Source organism: Mustelus asterias, chromosome 4 (assembly GCF_964213995.1).
Source record: "Mustelus asterias chromosome 4, sMusAst1.hap1.1, whole genome shotgun sequence".
NCBI lineage: Eukaryota > Metazoa > Chordata > Chondrichthyes > Carcharhiniformes > Triakidae > Mustelus > Mustelus asterias.
In genome coordinates, this window is record NC_135804.1 from 126352269 (window position 1) to 126369505 (window position 17237).

The following is a 17237-nucleotide window of genomic DNA, read 5'->3' on the forward strand; positions in this document are numbered from 1 at the left end:
TCAGTTGTAATATTAGCTTGTCTCTCAATCTGATGGATTTAGGCACAAGCTCAAGATCCAGACACTTGAAATCAGAGGGGATCATTCTTATTATGATTCCAGGTGAAAAATTGGAATTTGTGGTTAGGATGCTCATTATTCACCCACCCAATGTCCCTGTGTTCCTTTCCACTGAAGTTGAATACCCATTAAACACCCATCTAATGGTCCTTGGCAGGTGAATAGTTGTAAGTATTCGCATTCCAACCATTATTCATGTAAATTGAGTCTCTGTCTTTATAAGCTCTGTTTGTGAACAGAATTCCCACTTACCTGAAGAAGGGGCTTAGAGCTTCGAAAGCTTGTGTGGCTTTTGCTGCCAAATAAACCTGTTGGACTTTAACCTGGTGTTGTTAAACTTCTTAAGGTGAATAATTCACAGCCAATAAGTTTTTGCTAGTTCTCTGTGTCATAACAATGAAGGAAAAACCTCCAAATTGTATCTGAAATGGTGGACTTTAAATATGACCAGAGTTTTTTTTTCAATGGGCACACAAGCTGAATGGCTGCAAGATGATTCTATAAGAGACAATGGAATCCCACTCTATTACCAGTCAAGATACTTCAAAACACATCCAGAAGCTAGTTGCCATCTCTGGTGGAGACAAAGGGACATCGTGGCCATCTCATCAAGAGATTTCCTGTGTAATGCCCAGAGGGATTTTGTGGATTCATTTGGAATTTAGAAAGAATGGATGGAAAGGCAGCTGAAAGGCTGCCCCAGGCTATCTATTGGTTTGTGTGCTCTATGAGAAGACATACTGGAAGTTGGACACAGAAATAAAAGCCAGCAAGCACACAGTAATTCTGCAACAATTATTTTTTCAGGTATCTCTCTCTCTCTCTTTCTCAACACAGGTTGCGAAATCAACATGAACACCAGTCATTTATTTGGAAAAGACTTTGAACTTGTGAAAAGTCACATGTTGAGACAGCTATGTCTTCTTGGCCAGCTTAAAGGAATAGCTAGAAGTTGTTTGCAATTAGCTCCAGCGAAGTCATCAAAGTAAGTTGCAGGACATTGGGTAGCCTATGTACATAACCTATTCTGTTCACCAGCGAACCAACCTCCCAGAAATTCAATGAAAGAATGCTATGAACTCTTCACTGTGTAAGACCTTGACTTCAACTTTAACTGATCAAAACCATGAAAAACAGTACTGACATATCATGTGGGAGACTGGAGTTTATAAATCAGACTGAGGTAACTGTAACCCCAAAAGTGCATTACCTTATTGGTATCTGATCTTTGTGTGTGAATGTGTGTTAGAATGAGTATGCAAGCTGTTGCATTAAATTTAGGGTAAGTGTGAGAATAAATAAGTCCTTTATTTTTAAATGTTCAGGGCTGCAGGGAAAAGCCTGGGAACTACAGGCCAGGGCCTCACATCTGTGGTGGATATGTTGTTGAAAGGTATTTTGAGAGACAGGATCTACAGGCATTTAGAGACGCAAGGACTGATTAGGGACAGTCAACATAGCTTTGTGAGTGGAAAATCATGTCTCACAAATTTGATTGAGTTTTTTGAAGGGGTAACCAAGAAGGTAAATGAGGGCAGTGCAGTTGATGTTGTCTACATGGACTTTAGCAAGGCCTTTGACAAGATACCGCATGGTAGGTTGTTGCATAAGGTTAAATCTCACGGGATCCAGGGTAAGGTAGCGAAATGGATACAAAATTGGCTTGATGTCAGAATGGATGTCAGAAAGGACCATCAGATGAAAGAGTTTTCAGTCAGTCTCCAGTTTGCTGCACTGGTGGGGGACGTTTTAGGCACCCTTCTCTATGCCAATGCACAGCAGCTGCATGAAAATCTCAATGAGTAACTGTTTTACCCCGAGTGGCACATTTGCGAGCACCAAAAGAGTCCTGGCTTCTGTGTTCTGCGGACCATTGTCCGCAGCAAGCTACCCAGCCTTCAGGAGAACAGTGACCACGACACCACACAACCCTGCCACAGCGACCTCTGCAAGACGTGCCGGATCATCGACACGGATGCCATCATCTCACGTGAGAATACCATCTACCAGGTACACGGTACCTACTCTTGCAACTCGGCCAACATTGTCTACCTGATACGCTGCGGGAAAGGATGTCCCAAGGCATGGTACATTGGGGAAACCATGCAGACGCTACAACAACGGATAAATGAACACCGCTCGACAATCACCAGGCAAGACTGTTCTCTTCCTGTGGGGGAGCACTTCAGCAATCACGGGCATTCAGCCTTGGATCTTCAGGTAAGCGTTCTCCAAGGCGGCCTTCACGACACACAACAGCGCAGAGTCGCTGAGCAGAAACTGATAGCCAAGTTCCGCACACATGAGGACGGCCTAAACTGGGATGTTGGATTTATGTCACATTATCAGTAACCCCCACAGCTTGCTCCCTGGATTTGCAGAATCTCACTAACTGTTCTGTCTGGAGACAATACGCATCTCTTTAACCTGTGTTTAATGCTCCCTCCACTCACATTGTCTGTACCTTTAAGACCTGGCTGGCTGTAGGGATTCGCATTCTAAGTAGTATTCTGTAACTTGATTTTTTGTGTCTCTGTGCACTGTTTGAGAGCACATTTCCACTCCATCTGACGAAGGAGCAGCGCTCCGAAAGCTTATAGTATTTGCTACCAAATAAACCTGTTGGACTTTAACCTGGTGTTGTGAGACTTCTTATTGATGTCAGAAGCCGGAGGTTGTAGAGAGTTGTTTTTCAAACTTGAAGCCTGTGACCAGCGGTGTGCCTCAGGGATCAGTGCTGGATCCACTGTTATTTGTCATTTATATTAATGATTTGGATGAGAATATAGGAGGCATGGTTAGTAAGTTTGCAAATGACACCAAGATTGGTGGCATAGTGGACAGTGAAGAAAGTTATTTCGGATTGCAACAGGATCTTGATCAATTGGGCCAGTGGGCTGACGAATGGCAGATGGAGTTTAATTTAGACAAATGAGAGCTGATGCATTTTGGTAGATTGAACCAGGGCAGGACTTACTCAGTTAATGGTAGGGCGTTAGGGAGAGTTACAGAACAAAGAGATTGAGGGGTACATGTTCATAGCTCCTTGAAAGTGGAGTCACAGGTGGACAGAGTGGTGAAGAAGGCATTCAGCATGCTTGGTTTCATCGGTCAGAATATTGAATACAGGAGTTGGGACGTCTTGTTGAAGTTGTACAAGACATTGGTAAGGCCACACTTGGAATACTGTGTACAGTTCTGGTCATCCTATTATAGAAAGGATTTTATTAAACTAGAAAGAGTGCAGAAAAGATTTACTAGGATGCTACCGGGACTTGATGATTTGAGTAAAAAGGAGAGGCTGGATAGACTGGGACTTTTTTCTCTGGAGCGTAGAAGACTGAGGGGTGATCTTATAGAGGTCTATAAAATAATGAGGGGCATAGATCAGCTAGATAGTTAATATCTTTTCCCAAAGGTAGGGGAGTCTAAAACTAGAGAGCACAGGTTTAAGGTGAGAGAGGAGAGATACAAAAGGGTCCAGAGGGGTAATTTGTTCACACAGAGGGTGGTGTGTGTCTGGAATAAGCTGCCAGAGGTAGTAGTAGAGGCGGGTACAATTTTGTATTTTAGAAAGCATTTAGATCGTTACATGGGTAAGATGGGTATAGAGGGATATGGGCCAAATGCAGGCAATTGGGACTAGCTTCGGGGTTTAAAAAAAAGCGCGGCATGGACAAGTTGGGCCGAAGGGCCTGTTTCCATGCTGTAAACCTCTATGACCCCTGTGACGAATAAAAGCTTATTGCTGAATTATTTAATTGGGTCACACACTCCAAGCATTAAAAAAAACACACCTTCTTCATACAAAGCATACTGATTGTGGGGAATAAGGGAACACATACACTCTGTCCATGACACACATATTATGTAGAACTGCCTAACATAGAAATGGTGATGTTATTTTTTTTCCACTTACATTAGCCAGGGAAAGAGAGGGGTAATGGATTCCATAGCACCATCAACACAAAAAAACATTAAACAAGGCGTAGGCCATTAAGCCTCTCAAGGCTATGCTGCCATTCAGTTAGATTATGGTTGATTTATACTGCAACTCAATTACCCACCTTTTCTGGGTGGTGTAGTAGTATTATCATTGCACTAGTAATCCGGAGCCCCAGGGTAGTGCTCTGGGAACCTAGGTTTAAATCCCACAATGGCAGATAGTCACATTTGAATTCGATAAAAACATCTGGAATTAATAGTCTAATGATGACCATGAAACCATTGTCAATTGTTGTAAAATCCCATCTGGTTCACTCATGTCCTTTAGGGAAGGAAATTTTCCATCCTTACCAGCCTGACCTACATGCGATACCAGATCTACAGCGAATGGGATTGATTCTTAGCTGCCCTCTGAAATGGTCCTAGCAAGGCTCTCAGTTCAAGGATAATAAGGTTGGGCAATAAATACTGGCCCAGCCAGCGATGCTTCCATTCCATAGGAGTAAAAACTTTTCATCCTCCAAGCAGGCAACAAAAATCCATTGATTTTAGTCCTGAAATTTTCATTTAACTCAGCATCCACATATATGGTGAGAGCTCCAGAAACCTATGACTCTTTTGCATGAACAAGTGGTTCCTGATTTCACTCCCAAAAAGTCTAGCTGTAATAATATTACACCCTCTTGTTTCGAAGTCTCCCATCAGAAGGTTGATCCATTTGAAATTAGTTATTACAACTTCTGGACATTTCAGAGATGCTGCTGACAACACGCAACTTTTGTTTAGCTGAAATAAATTCAGATGTTATGAATGCCGAATGTGATTTTGCAAGATGAATTATTTGCAGTAGTGGAAAGCTAAGTACTTCCCTTCAACTTGCTTTGACTTTCTCTACCCACCCTGACTCAGTCTTCCCTTGGTATTCACGCACTTTTAGCAAGAGTAACTATTTGACTAGTGACCTTGAATGAAAACTCGGGCGGAAAATTACCTCCTTCCTAGCTGGCACTGCGGTCATGAATTGCAGCGTGGCTAGCATCCCCTGAGCTGACACCAGCGGGTTCAACCCTGGTTAGCACTGAGGGAGAAGTCAACCAAAAGAAAAATTGTGATTTTTATACGATAAACATTTTGTTAACATCACCACTGATCACACTTACGGAAAAGTATTGGAAGCTACATTTTGGGAGGAGCAGTACAAGAAACTACCACAGATGTCTTAGTCTATATGACACATTGTGCTACTTTAGACTTAAGAATCGTATCAGCTCAATCATCAGAAGTAGCGATATTGTGAAAAATTCAATTAGGTCAGTGGATTGAAGTGAACTAGCAACTTCAGTTTCCTGACCTGGGGCCCACACAACACTTCCTGGCTTCTGCTACTTTATAGATTGACATTTGCTAAAGGCATTCAGAGAGCTATCTTCATGCTTAATGTATTCCTCCTGCGTGAAGGTCAATCATAGGTTACCTCCTTTGTGTCAATTAGCTCAGTAAAGGTTACAAATGCATGTTCTTTGCTGAATGTAGCTTACTGTATTGAATGTTAATCCACATATGAGCTCTTCAAATTTTAGATAGCGATGACAGCAATGTGCTCAACAGAATTAAATATGAATGATTGGCCAATAGATCATTGAAATTACACACAATAGAATGTGAAACTATGTGGTTTTAATTCTTTCCAGGACATGAGTTATATGGAATAAAATTTACAGCTAAGTGTGAGGTGTGAGGAACATGGTGATGTGTGGGAAATAGAGATATGGGAAAATAAGTTTGGGTGATGAAATGAGAGATGGCGATTGGGGAATCTTGTAGGGGAAATGGATATAGGGTAAATGAGGGTGGATGGGGAGATAGAAGGGTGGATTAGAAAGATGGATAATAAGAAGGAAAGGGGATTGGAGGAATGCAGAAAAATGGCAGGCCTGGGTGAGATGGTCCTTCGGAGAGTCAGTGCAGACATGATGGGCCAAATTGCTTCCTTCTGCACTGTAGGGATTCTATGGTTCTAAATGGTGCTGGTGGAGACAGGAATTAGGCAAAAGAGGAAGTCAGAAGAGAGAACAAGAAACAGGGAGAGAGGAGAGGAGGGAGATATATCAGGAGAGAGGGGAAAGACAAAGCGGGAGGAAGAGAGGCGTAGGAGAGGATCGAGATGGAGAGAGAGGAAGGATGAGGCGGGGAGAGAGAAAGGAAAGAGAAGAAGGTGGGGGAGTGGTGAGAGAGGGGAGTGGGGAGAGAGAGCGGAATGGTAGGACAAAGAAGGTGGGCAAGAGAGGATAGCAAGAGAGAGCAGGAGGGGTTGAGAAGAGGGGAAGAGAGGAGGTTAGAGAAGACAGGGGAGGGAATAGGATAAAGGAGAGAGCTGTAATGAGAAGGTAGTGAGAGAAGGAGAGAGTTAGTATAATGAGGGAAGAGAGGGAGAGAAATGGAGAGATGGGGAAAGAGAGAGTGAGAGAAGGAGAGGGGGAGAGGAGAGGAGCGAGGGGAATGAGGGGGAGAAGGAAGAGAGAAAGAAATGGGAGGAGAGAGGGGGAAATGGAAGGGAGAGGAGGATGAACAGAAATAGGATTGGGGGAGAGAGAGATGAGGGGAGTGGAGGAGAGAGATGAGAGTGGAAATGAGAGGGAAGAAGAGGGAAGAGGAGAGCAGGGAGAGTGAAGAGTGGTGGGAGAGGGTTAGCGAGAAGGAAGGAGAGGAGAGAGGGGAGGGAGGGGGAGAAAGGAGAAGACAGGAGAAGGGGAGAGTGTAGAATGAAGAGGAGATAAAACAGGAGAAGACAGCAGATGAAGAATTAGAAAATGAAATGATGGCGGGGGTGGAAATAGCCACCAAAATGCATTTGTTTTAAAGTCTCTGTTTTGATGTTCAGCTTATTTTTGAGCTTGTTGAACTAAGGATTGTGGCAAGTTGTTATCTGGTACATGAAGCATGCAGAGTTCTTCCTGGCATCTTTCCAGTGTGGTTTCCTGGTTCCAGTAATATAGTGAGCTGAGTGTGGCCTCAGGTCACTTCCAACAGTAAATAAATACACATTCCGAATTGTAATCACTGCACAGTGACAAAGCCTCTCAGTTGCTCACTTTTGTAATAAAAATTAAAAATAAATAAATTGCTGGGAGCAATAGTAGACCCAGTGTGAGAAAATTGATTCACAAGGTGACTAAGTCCCCTGTTCCACGTCCAGTATGTGTTACTCTATCAGTCCTGTGTTTTATTGCCAGAGGAAGGCCCATACACTCAGTGTCCCAGTCCTTGCTAGGATTTGCAGCCTATGTGAGCCACACGAAAATCAACTTAGAGATTCATGCCTTGCTGTTCAAATCCAACTCCCCTTCCCGCCGTCCCCTCACCATCTCAGTCATGTCCCTCCCTCTTTTAGCAATCTGCTCCAGGCCCATGTCCTGAAACTATGCTCTTCGAACCTTAACTCCCAGCAGCAAGCTGTTCTAGTTATGTCCTGATACCGCAACCCTCTTAGGATCATAGAATCATAGAATCCCGACAATATAGAAAGAGCCCATTCTGCCTGTTGAGTCTGCACCGACAAAAATCCCACTCAGACCCTAACCCCGTAACCCCATGTATTTACTCTGCTAGCCCCCCTGACAGTAAGGGGCAATTTAGCATGGCCAATCCACCTAACATGCACATCTTTTGGACTGTGGGAGGAAACCGGAACACCCGGAGGAAACCCACACAGACACGGGGAGGGCGTGCAAACTTCACACAGTCACCCAAGGCCAGCTGTGAGGCAGCAGTGCTACCCACTGTGCCACCGTGCCACCAAGGAACATAGGCTGCTCTCCTCTTTGAGGGGGGAGAGCTGACTGGTGGTGATTTAATCTGAGGGTCACCACGCCTCAGGCGAGGAACAAGGTTGAGAAGAACAGGGTGTTCAAGAATAACCTCAGCCGGTACAGGAATTGAACCCGCGCTGTTGCCATTGCTCCGCATCACGGACTAGTCGTCCAGCCAACTGAGCTAAGCAGCCTCTTATTTCCAGGTTCAATTGAAGCATTCAAGAGGACATTAGATAATTACTTAAATGGAAACAATGTGAAAGGGTACTGGGGAAAGACAGGGGAATGACACAAAGTCATGATGCTCGTTTGGAGAGCCAGTGCAGACGCAATGGGCCAAATGGCTTCCTTTTGCACCATAGCAATTAGGTGATTCTGTGAGGATGTTGATGAGGAGAGGAGAGAACTGAGGAGGGAGGAGCAAGGGAGCTGATGGGAATGGGAGAGAGCCAAAATGTGTGGAGAAAGAGATGTAGCAGGGGAGCTGGAGAGGAAAGGAAGAACTAAGGAATGAGAGCGCATGGGAATAAAATATAGAATGTTGGGAGTGGGCAGTTTCTTAGGCTGGGAAGGGAGGTGGTGAGGTAGGGAGTGTTAAGTGAAGACAAAGGCAATGAGTTGGAGCAGGAGAGAAGAGGGGAAGGAGAGATGAGTAGGAGGGAAAGGGAGAGGAGTGAGTTCGCAGTATTCACTGACCAGTCAGAATGACTCAGAGCTACAGTTTTGCTGAGGATCTGCCAGCACCGAAACATGCAACTTCTAATGCATAGGAGCAGCTTGCATTGGCCATAGAGAACAAGCAGTGCCTTAATGTGTTCTCTTTTGTCCATCCAGCAGGAACAGTCTCGATATGCCTGGGGAGGGCCAAGATGAGAAAAGGAGCTCCATATCAGCAAATTACCATGGAAGAAGGAACCATGAACATTACCTCGGTTGATGATCATGAGCAAGAAGGGGAAGTTGCAATGGATTTCTATAATGGAGATGATGATTAGAAAGGACAATGTGCTCATTAGGAGAGTTACATTGTATACCATCCCTCTGACAGCATCATGATGATTGAGTTTTATTGGGAATCCTCAGCACTGCAGAGGCTTCTGCTCCTGAGGCGCCTTCTCATGATCTCTTCTTGTGTCTTCCACAGCTGCAGACATCAAGCCAAGGAGGACAACTGCCTCAGTATCACCCATCCAAGCACAGACACAGTTTTTTTATTTATTAGTGCATTAACACTACAATGAAGTTATTGTGAAAATCCCCTAGTCACCACATTTCGGTGTCTGTATGGGTACACTGAGGGAGAATTTAGCATGGCCAAAGCACCTAACCAGTATGTCTTTCAGACTGTGGGAGGAAACTGGAGCACCCGGAGGAAACCCACGCAGACACGGGGAGAATGTGCAGACTCCACACAGACAGTGACCCAAGCTGGGAATCGAACCACTGCTAACCACTGTGCCACCGTACTGCCCCACAGCTGGCAACAAGCACCATCACACCTCACAAGTGCACTGTCCACCAGCCAAGGAACAATCATCTTGGTGTGTCCTTGCGCACAATCAGATGGGGTGGTACTATGTGATGACCACAGCATGAGTGATCGGAGGAGGTGAGAGAGGCAGAGGCAGTTGTGGGCAGTTCTGCTTGGAGGATGGAGGGCAGACACAGCCCTGCTCAGCTGGGCACAGGTAGAGAACATGGGGAGACATTGGAAAGGATTCTCTACCAAGACCAGCAGCTACATATATTTCCACATGTCAAAGTTCTCTGCAGGGACAAATGGGCAGGCTGGCTCCACCACCTCTGAGGCCATAACTGAAGTATTGTATAGAAATGGTCAAGAGCTGAGGCTCCCATGTTGGTCAGAGCACTAACTGAGTTACTGAGGTGCCTTCTTCCTGTAGTTGTGCACATTTTGTCTCCATCTAAGCCCCATATAAATATTGACACATGAAGCCAGACAGGTGAAACCTAGAATCATAGAGATCTACAGCACAGAAAAAGGCCCTTCAGCCCATTGGGTCTGCACCAGTCAAAGACAAGTCACCTAACTATTCTAATCCCATTTTCCAGCACTTGGTCCATAACCTTGTCTGCCTTGTTGCAAGTGGACATCTAAATACTTCTTAAGTGTTATGAGGGTCTTGGCCACCACCACATCCTTTCAAACAGTGAGTTCCAGACTCCCACCACCCTCCATGTGAAAACGTTATTTCTCACATCCCCTCTCAACCTCCTGCTGCTTACCTTAAATCACTGCCCCCTAGTCATTAATCCCTCCCCAAGGAGAAAGGTTTCTTCCTGTCTACTTTATCTATGTCCCTCATAATTTTATACATCTAACTCATGACCCCCACAGTCTCCTCTGCTCCAAGGAAAACAACCCCAGTTTATCCAATCTTCACTCATAACTAAAATTCTCCAGCCCGGGCAACATCCTGGTAAATCTCCTCTTCACCCTTTCCAGTGCGATCACATCTCTTCTATAATGCAGATTCCAGAAGTGCACACATTACTTTAGCTGTGGCATAACCAAAGTTTTATATTGTTCCAGCATAACCTCCCTCCTCTTAAACTCTATGCCTCAGCTAATAAATTTGATTTGATTTATTATTGTTAAATGTATTGGGATACAGTGAAAAGTATTGTTTCTTGCGTGCTATACAGACCAAACATACCTTTCATAGAGTACAAGGGGAGAAGGAAAGGAGGGGGTGCAGAGCATTGTGTTACAGTCATAGCTAGGGTGTAGAGAAAGATCAACTTACTATATGGTAACTCCATTCAAAAGTCTCTTGGCAGCAGGGAAGAAGCTGTTCTTGAGTCAGTTGGTACATGACCTCAGACTTTTGTATCGTTTTCCCAATGGAAGAAGGTGGAAGAGAGTATGTCTGGGGTACGTGGTGTCCTTGATTATGTTGGCTATTTTTGAGGCAAGTATACCATATGCCTTCTTAACCACTTTACTCATTTGTCCTGCTACACTAAGGGACTGGTGTACATGAACACCAAGGTCCCTCTGATTCTTGGTGCTTCCCGGGGTCCTGTCGGTCATCATGTATTGCCTTGTCTTGTTTGTCCTGCCCAAGTGCATTACCTCACGCTTTTCTGGATTGAATTCCATTTGCCACTGATCAGTCCATCTGACCAGCCTGTCTATATCCTCCTGCAATCTAAAGCTATGCTCCTCACAATTTACAGCCCACCGATTTTCGTATCATCTGCAAAATTATTGATCAACCCTCCCACATTCAAGTTTAAATCATTTATATGAACTACAAGCAGCAAGGGCCCCGCCGCTGATCCCGGTGGGACCCCACTGGACACAGTCTTCCAATCCAAAAAAACACCCCTCAAACATCACCTCTGCTTCCTGCCACCCAGCCAATTCTGGATCCAATTTGTCAAATTTCCCTGGGCTCTTACCTTTGCGATCAGTCTCCCATGTGGGACCTTGTCAAAAGCCTTGCTGAAGTCTAAGTAGACTATGTCAATTGTATTGCCCTCATCTACACACCTGGTCACCTTTTTTGAAAAATTCAATCAAATTGGTCAGACATGACCTCCCCTTAACAAAACCATGCTGACTGTTCTTGATTAGTTCCTGCTTCTCCAAATGCAGATTAATTCTGTTTCTCAGAATTGCTTCCAAAAGCTTCCCTACCACTTAGGTTAGACTGACTGGCCTGTAGCTTCCTGATTTATCTCTTCCTCTCTTCCTGAATAACAGTACCACATTGGCTGTCCTCCAGTCCTCCGGCACCTCTCCTGTGGCCAGAGAGGAATTGAAAATTATTGCCAGTGCCCCTACTATTTCCTCCCTTGTCTCACTCAACAACCTGGGATACATTTCATCTGGCCCTGGAGATTTATCTACTTTTAAGCCTACCAGACCTCTCAGAACCTCCTTTCTGTATGTGCTAATTCATTTAATTGTATCACAATCCTTCTCCCTGATTACTATTCTCAGCATCGTCCCCCTCACTTGTGAACATTGACACAAAGTATTAATTTAGAACTCTATCTAAACCTCCAGCTCCACACAGAGATTACCACTCTGGTCCCCTTATTGGGTCTTACTATTTCCTTGGTTATCCTTTTAACCTTCATGTGCTTGTAAAACAACTTGGGATTTTCCTTTATTCTACCTGCCAATAACTTTTCAGGTCCCCCTTTTGCTCTCCAAATTTTCTTTATAAGTTCCCTCTTGCACATTACTCTTCTAGGGCTTCTGCTGTTTTGAGCCCTCGATGCCTGCCATAAGCCTCTCTTTTTCTCTTCATCCAATGTTGCATATCCCTCATTATCCAGGGTTCACTGGATTTGTTGGTGCCACTCTTTTTTCTTTATTGGAACATGTTGGCACTGTACTCTCCCTATTTCCTTCTTAAGTACGTCGCACTGTTCTATCACAGATTTATCTAAAAGTACCTGGTCCCAGTTCACTCTGGCTAAATCATATCCGATCTTATTAAAATCAGCCTTCCCCCAGTTTAGAACTTTGATTTCTGGCCCATCCTTGTCCTGTTCCATAACAATCTTGAATCTAACAGAGTTATGATTGGTGTCTGCAAAATGCTCCACCATTGATACTTCAACAATTTGCCCAGCTTTGTCACCTATCCCCCCTCTGTAGGACCTTTTACGTACTGCCTTAAAAAGTTCTCCTGGATACATTTTAAGAATACCGCTCCCTCTAAACCTTTCACACCATGACTTCCTTAATGTTAATGTTGGGGAGTTGAAATCCCCCGCTATCACAGCCCTATTACTTTTACCCTTCTCTGAAATTTGCCTATATATCTGCTCTTCTATTTCCCTCGGACTGTTAGGGGCCTATTGAACACTCCCAGCAATGTAATTACTCCTTTTAGTTTGGCCTTCTAAGATGTTATCCCTCCTTACTTCTGTAATTGATTCCCTGATCAAAATTGTGACACCCCCTCCTTTTTTACCTCCTTCTCTGTCTCGCCTGAAGACCCTTTATCCTGGAATATTGAGCTGTCAATTTTGCCCCTCTCTCAACCATGTCTCAGTGGCAGAACTGATATTGTACCCCTGAGCAGATGTGCTTCCTTCTTTAGCAGTGAGAGTTTATACATTCCATATAATATCTTCAATGAAAGTATTAATATGATCAGCTCAGAGTGAGTTCCAGACCATGTCATTCCTCCTGGGTCAGAGGGGTGTAGTCAAAATGAATCTGAATCAGATCACCCCTAACATTGATGGTATCCTGAAACACTCAAACCCCATGCTGGACCTGGCCACCTCCCTGTTTATACAGAACATCTCGGTCTTCTACATCTTTCCCCTTTGCCTCACCTTCCTCTTTCTCCATGTCCTAATCTTCTTCTTCCTCTGATGAGCTATATCCTCCAAAGCCCATCCTATCCAAGGTCCACACCTCTCCAATGGGCCATGTTAGGGAGATTACAACAGACCACCACAATGAGCGAGTCCTTTGCATGAGTGTACAGCAAGGTGCCACCCGACCAGACCAGGCACGAGAACAGCAGCTTCAGGAGTCTGATAGCTTGCATGATGATGGGACTAGGGAATAGATAGCTTGGGCTGGAGTGAACGCAGGCATGGTGAAGGCTCTTGTTGTGGTTGCAGACCAGCTGGACATTGAGGGAGTGAAAGCCCTTCATGTTGATGATACACACTGACTGGTTATTGACTAGTTTGATGGCCACGTGGCCACATCAATGAACCCTGTATATAGGGCAATCCAGCTATAGAAGTGGATCCCAGAGTCAATCCCTGTGAGGCCCCTTCTGTTTGAAATCGAATGTACTGATCCGCTCTTGCAAACACATCATCAGTGACATGTGGGATATGCAACCACGCTCCACAGTGGATCCTTGGAAGGAGCCAGAAGTGAAGAAGCTCAATACTACTGGCAGGGTATATCATGCAGCACTATGAGGTGTGAGGTCTTCAGTGATTGGGTCCCAAATGTCAGTGACCACCTTCCTCAAGAGTCACTGTCGCCTGCAGCACTGGTTCTCACTCATCCCAAGATAACTCATTCTTTGCCTGTAAATGTTACCTTGGGAGTATAGCCTCCATATCCTTCCTGCCACCTCGTTCCTCTCCACTGGCCTCCTGATGCTAGGGACTCTGCCCCTCCTGCTGACAGTATTGCTCTTCATCACCACTGGACCCAAAATCTGGAAGTGGTGCCCACCTCTGCCCATTACTGCATTTCTTGTTCCGTTCCCCCCACCCAATTGTGTTTGGCATCCTTGCCCTTCACAACTCCTGCACTGCCTGAGCACATTTCTGAACACTCCCCCTCAACATGAGTTGATCCGATGACACCTGTGTGCCAATGGTCAAGTCCACGTCTACACCGTTCACCCTGGGATGGATGTGACTGGCATCTTGCTATGTGTCTGCCTGCAATCAGCTGGTCTGCATGCAACCTGAGCCCCCCTGAACAAGCTCTCAGTGAACTCATAGAATTATGGAACCCTACAATGCAGAAGGATGCCATTCGGACCATTGAGTCTCCACCGACTACAATCCCATCCAAGCCCCATCCCCACAACTCCATGCAGTTACCCGAGCCAGTCCCCCTGACACTAAGGGGCAATTTAGCATGGCGAATCCACCTAACCCACACATCTTCAGACTGTGGAGGAAACCGGAGCACCCGGAAGAAACCCACGCACGCATGGGGAGAATGTGCAAACTCCACACAGACAGTCACCCAGCTGGGAATCGAACCCGGGTCCCTGGCGCTGTGAGGCAGCAGTGCTAACCACTGTGCCACCGTGCCATCCTCTTTTACCATCTTAATTGGCCTCCTTAATGGATTTGATAGGTTCTCAAGGTCACACTCCTTCACTCAGGCCAGTGTTGGTATGTTTATCCCCCAACCTCTACCCTTCCTGAAAAATCAGCTCCAAATCTGCACTGTTGCTCCCAGTTTCTGCCATGCTCAAATGATCCCTTCTCAAATTTGTTTAGGGACTGAATACCCTCTTCCAAATGGAAAATCTTTTCAGAAGTTCTGTTCAAATAACCAATAAAATATTATTTTAATATTTAGCACAGTGGTTAGCACTGCTGCCTCATAGTGCCAAGGACCCGGGTTCGATTCTCAGCTTGGGTCACCGTCTGTGTGGAGTCTGCATGTTCTCCCCATGTCTGTGTGGGTTTCCTCCGGGTGCTCCCATTTCCTCCCACATTCTGAAAGATGTGCTGGTTAGGTGCATTGACCCGAACAGGCACCGGACTGTGGTGACTAGGGGAATTTTGCAGTTACTTCATTGCAATGTTAATGTAAGCCTTACTTGTGACTAATAAATAAACTTTTAAAATGTTTTTAATCTGTTGCTGCAGCTATATTTCCAATGGGTAGTCTCTCATAGCTAGGGTACAGAGAAAGATCAACTTAATTGAATGGACTTACTTTGCATTAAGCTGATCTTTCTCAAGACACCCTAGCTATGACTGTAACACTACATTCCACACTCTCTCGTTTCCTTCTCTATGAACGGTATGCTCTGTATAGCATGCAAGAAACAATACTTCTCATTGTATGCTAATTCACATGACAATAATTGGGTGGACTCTCAGAGGCTTTTTCCCAGTGTGGAAATGGCTGCTACAAGAGGACACAGGTTTAAGGTGCTGGGGGTAGGTACAGGGGAGATGTTAGGGGGAAGTTTTTCACACAGAGGGTGGTAGGCGAGTGGAATCAGCTGCCGTCAGTGGTGGTGGAGGCAAACTCAATAGGATCTTTTAAGAGACTCCTGGATGAGTACATGGGACTTAATAGGATGGGGGGTTATAGGTCAGCCTAAAAGGTAGGGATATGTTCAGCACAACTTGTGGGGCCGAAGGGCCTGTTTTGTGCTGTAATTTTCTATGTTTCTAATAATACATCAAATCAAATCAAATTTCGTGGGTAGTGGTTTAAACCATTGTTAGATCTTCAGCCTTTCCCTTAAGTAGAATAAATAAAAACGCATCTGTTGGGTTGTTGCTAACAGTGTATTAGACAGGAGGAGAGCTCCTCAGGGGTTCAACTGATATAAGTGAAACCATCTATGTTCTATCTGAAAGGGGGCAGTCTGCTGTGTGACCAATCGTGGTGTGCTGAAGTGGAAGTAGAGTGCTGGGCTGGACAGGGATTGAGTTACACACAGGGACTGCTGCTGCACACTGCAGAGTGAAAAATCTTTGCCCTCAACTCCAAACGCTGCTCGGAACTTGTGCAGCTTTTAGGAGCTTGTTTCAAAGATGCCACAAGGAAATGCTGTGTTTCCGTACAAAGCCGCAAGGTGTGGCAATCGCAGCCAGGAGCAAACGAAAGGGGGAACCCTAACAGCTTGAAGTCACCTATTTTCTTTCCTGAAATTGACATGCACTCAAAGTGCTGAGACTTGAGCTACATGAATACAGGCTCTTGCAGTTACTGGAGGTAAACTACAGCCCGGCTTGCTCGGTAAGTTTTTTTTATAACCCACCCCAGTTCTGAGTAAGTCCTCATTATTTTCAGCCTTTCGTGAAAGGACATTTCATGATTGCTGGGGCGATTTCCCCCTCCCCCTGTTTTTTTTTGCAGAATGGTAACTCCTTTGATCCACATGGTCTCCGGTTACTGATTTATCCCAATCTAACCCCGGGACCCAGCTGTAACCCTTTGTACAGAAATGTGTCTGAAAAAAAATCTCTCCAACTCAGCGAGGTCCCTTCACCCTCTTTGCATAGTTTGCAAGCAAAGGATTGCTTTGTCTTCTCCCACTGGAATCGGCAGCTCAGGATTTTTAATCTGAGTGGAGAATGTGTGTGAGGATGTGCTTTTATAACGGTATTGAACTAAAACTCACTGCCCACCCACTCTGAGCGGTGTTGACAGTCACACAGTTGTACCAGGATTCTGGAAATGAACAAGTTCCATCCAGTCTCCAAGGAGAAGAGATACGTTAAATCCGAGGCATGGGATTCTTCTGACTCTTACTGAGCTGCTCTGAGTTTCTTACATTTTCCTGGGTCTTTTTTTGGTTCAGGTTTCCAGCATTTAGTTTTCTTTTAAAATCTGGACAGTTTGTTTTCTCCCCTTTTTTCTAAATAGAGTTTGCACTCTCTTGTGTTATCATACAGAGCATTGGAGAGAATGCAGATTGACTAGTACGTTTGACAGTTCCACACACCACTGCAGGTCTACACACTAGAAATGGGTTGCTTTGGAGTTGATGTTCAACTTACAACGCAACAGTGTCCTGGGTGAGATATTAGGCTGAAGTCCCGTGTAAATGGGTGATACCATGACACAGTTCCGAAAAGAGCTGGCGAGCTATCCCTGTTGTCCTGGCCAATATTTATCCCTCAGTCAACATCATTAAATTAGATTTTCATAACTGCTATCCGTGGGACCTTGGTTGTCATTTCCAACAGTACAAT

At 44.9% G+C, this 17237-nt stretch overlaps 1 protein-coding gene across 2 annotated transcripts in view; it reads left to right on the forward strand.

The window, feature by feature from the left end:
• Nucleotides 1-15971: 15971 nt before the first annotated feature.
• The window catches only part of LOC144492390 (lysophosphatidic acid receptor 4-like), a 42860-nt gene continuing 41594 nt past the window's right edge, over nucleotides 15972-17237 (forward strand). The window contains exon 1 of one of the 2 annotated variants that reach the window (XM_078210397.1): nucleotides 15972-16278. The gene's annotated coding sequence lies outside the window, so the exon portion shown is untranslated. The remainder of the gene's footprint in view (nucleotides 16279-17237) is intronic. The other variant, XM_078210396.1, reaches the window with a different exon arrangement.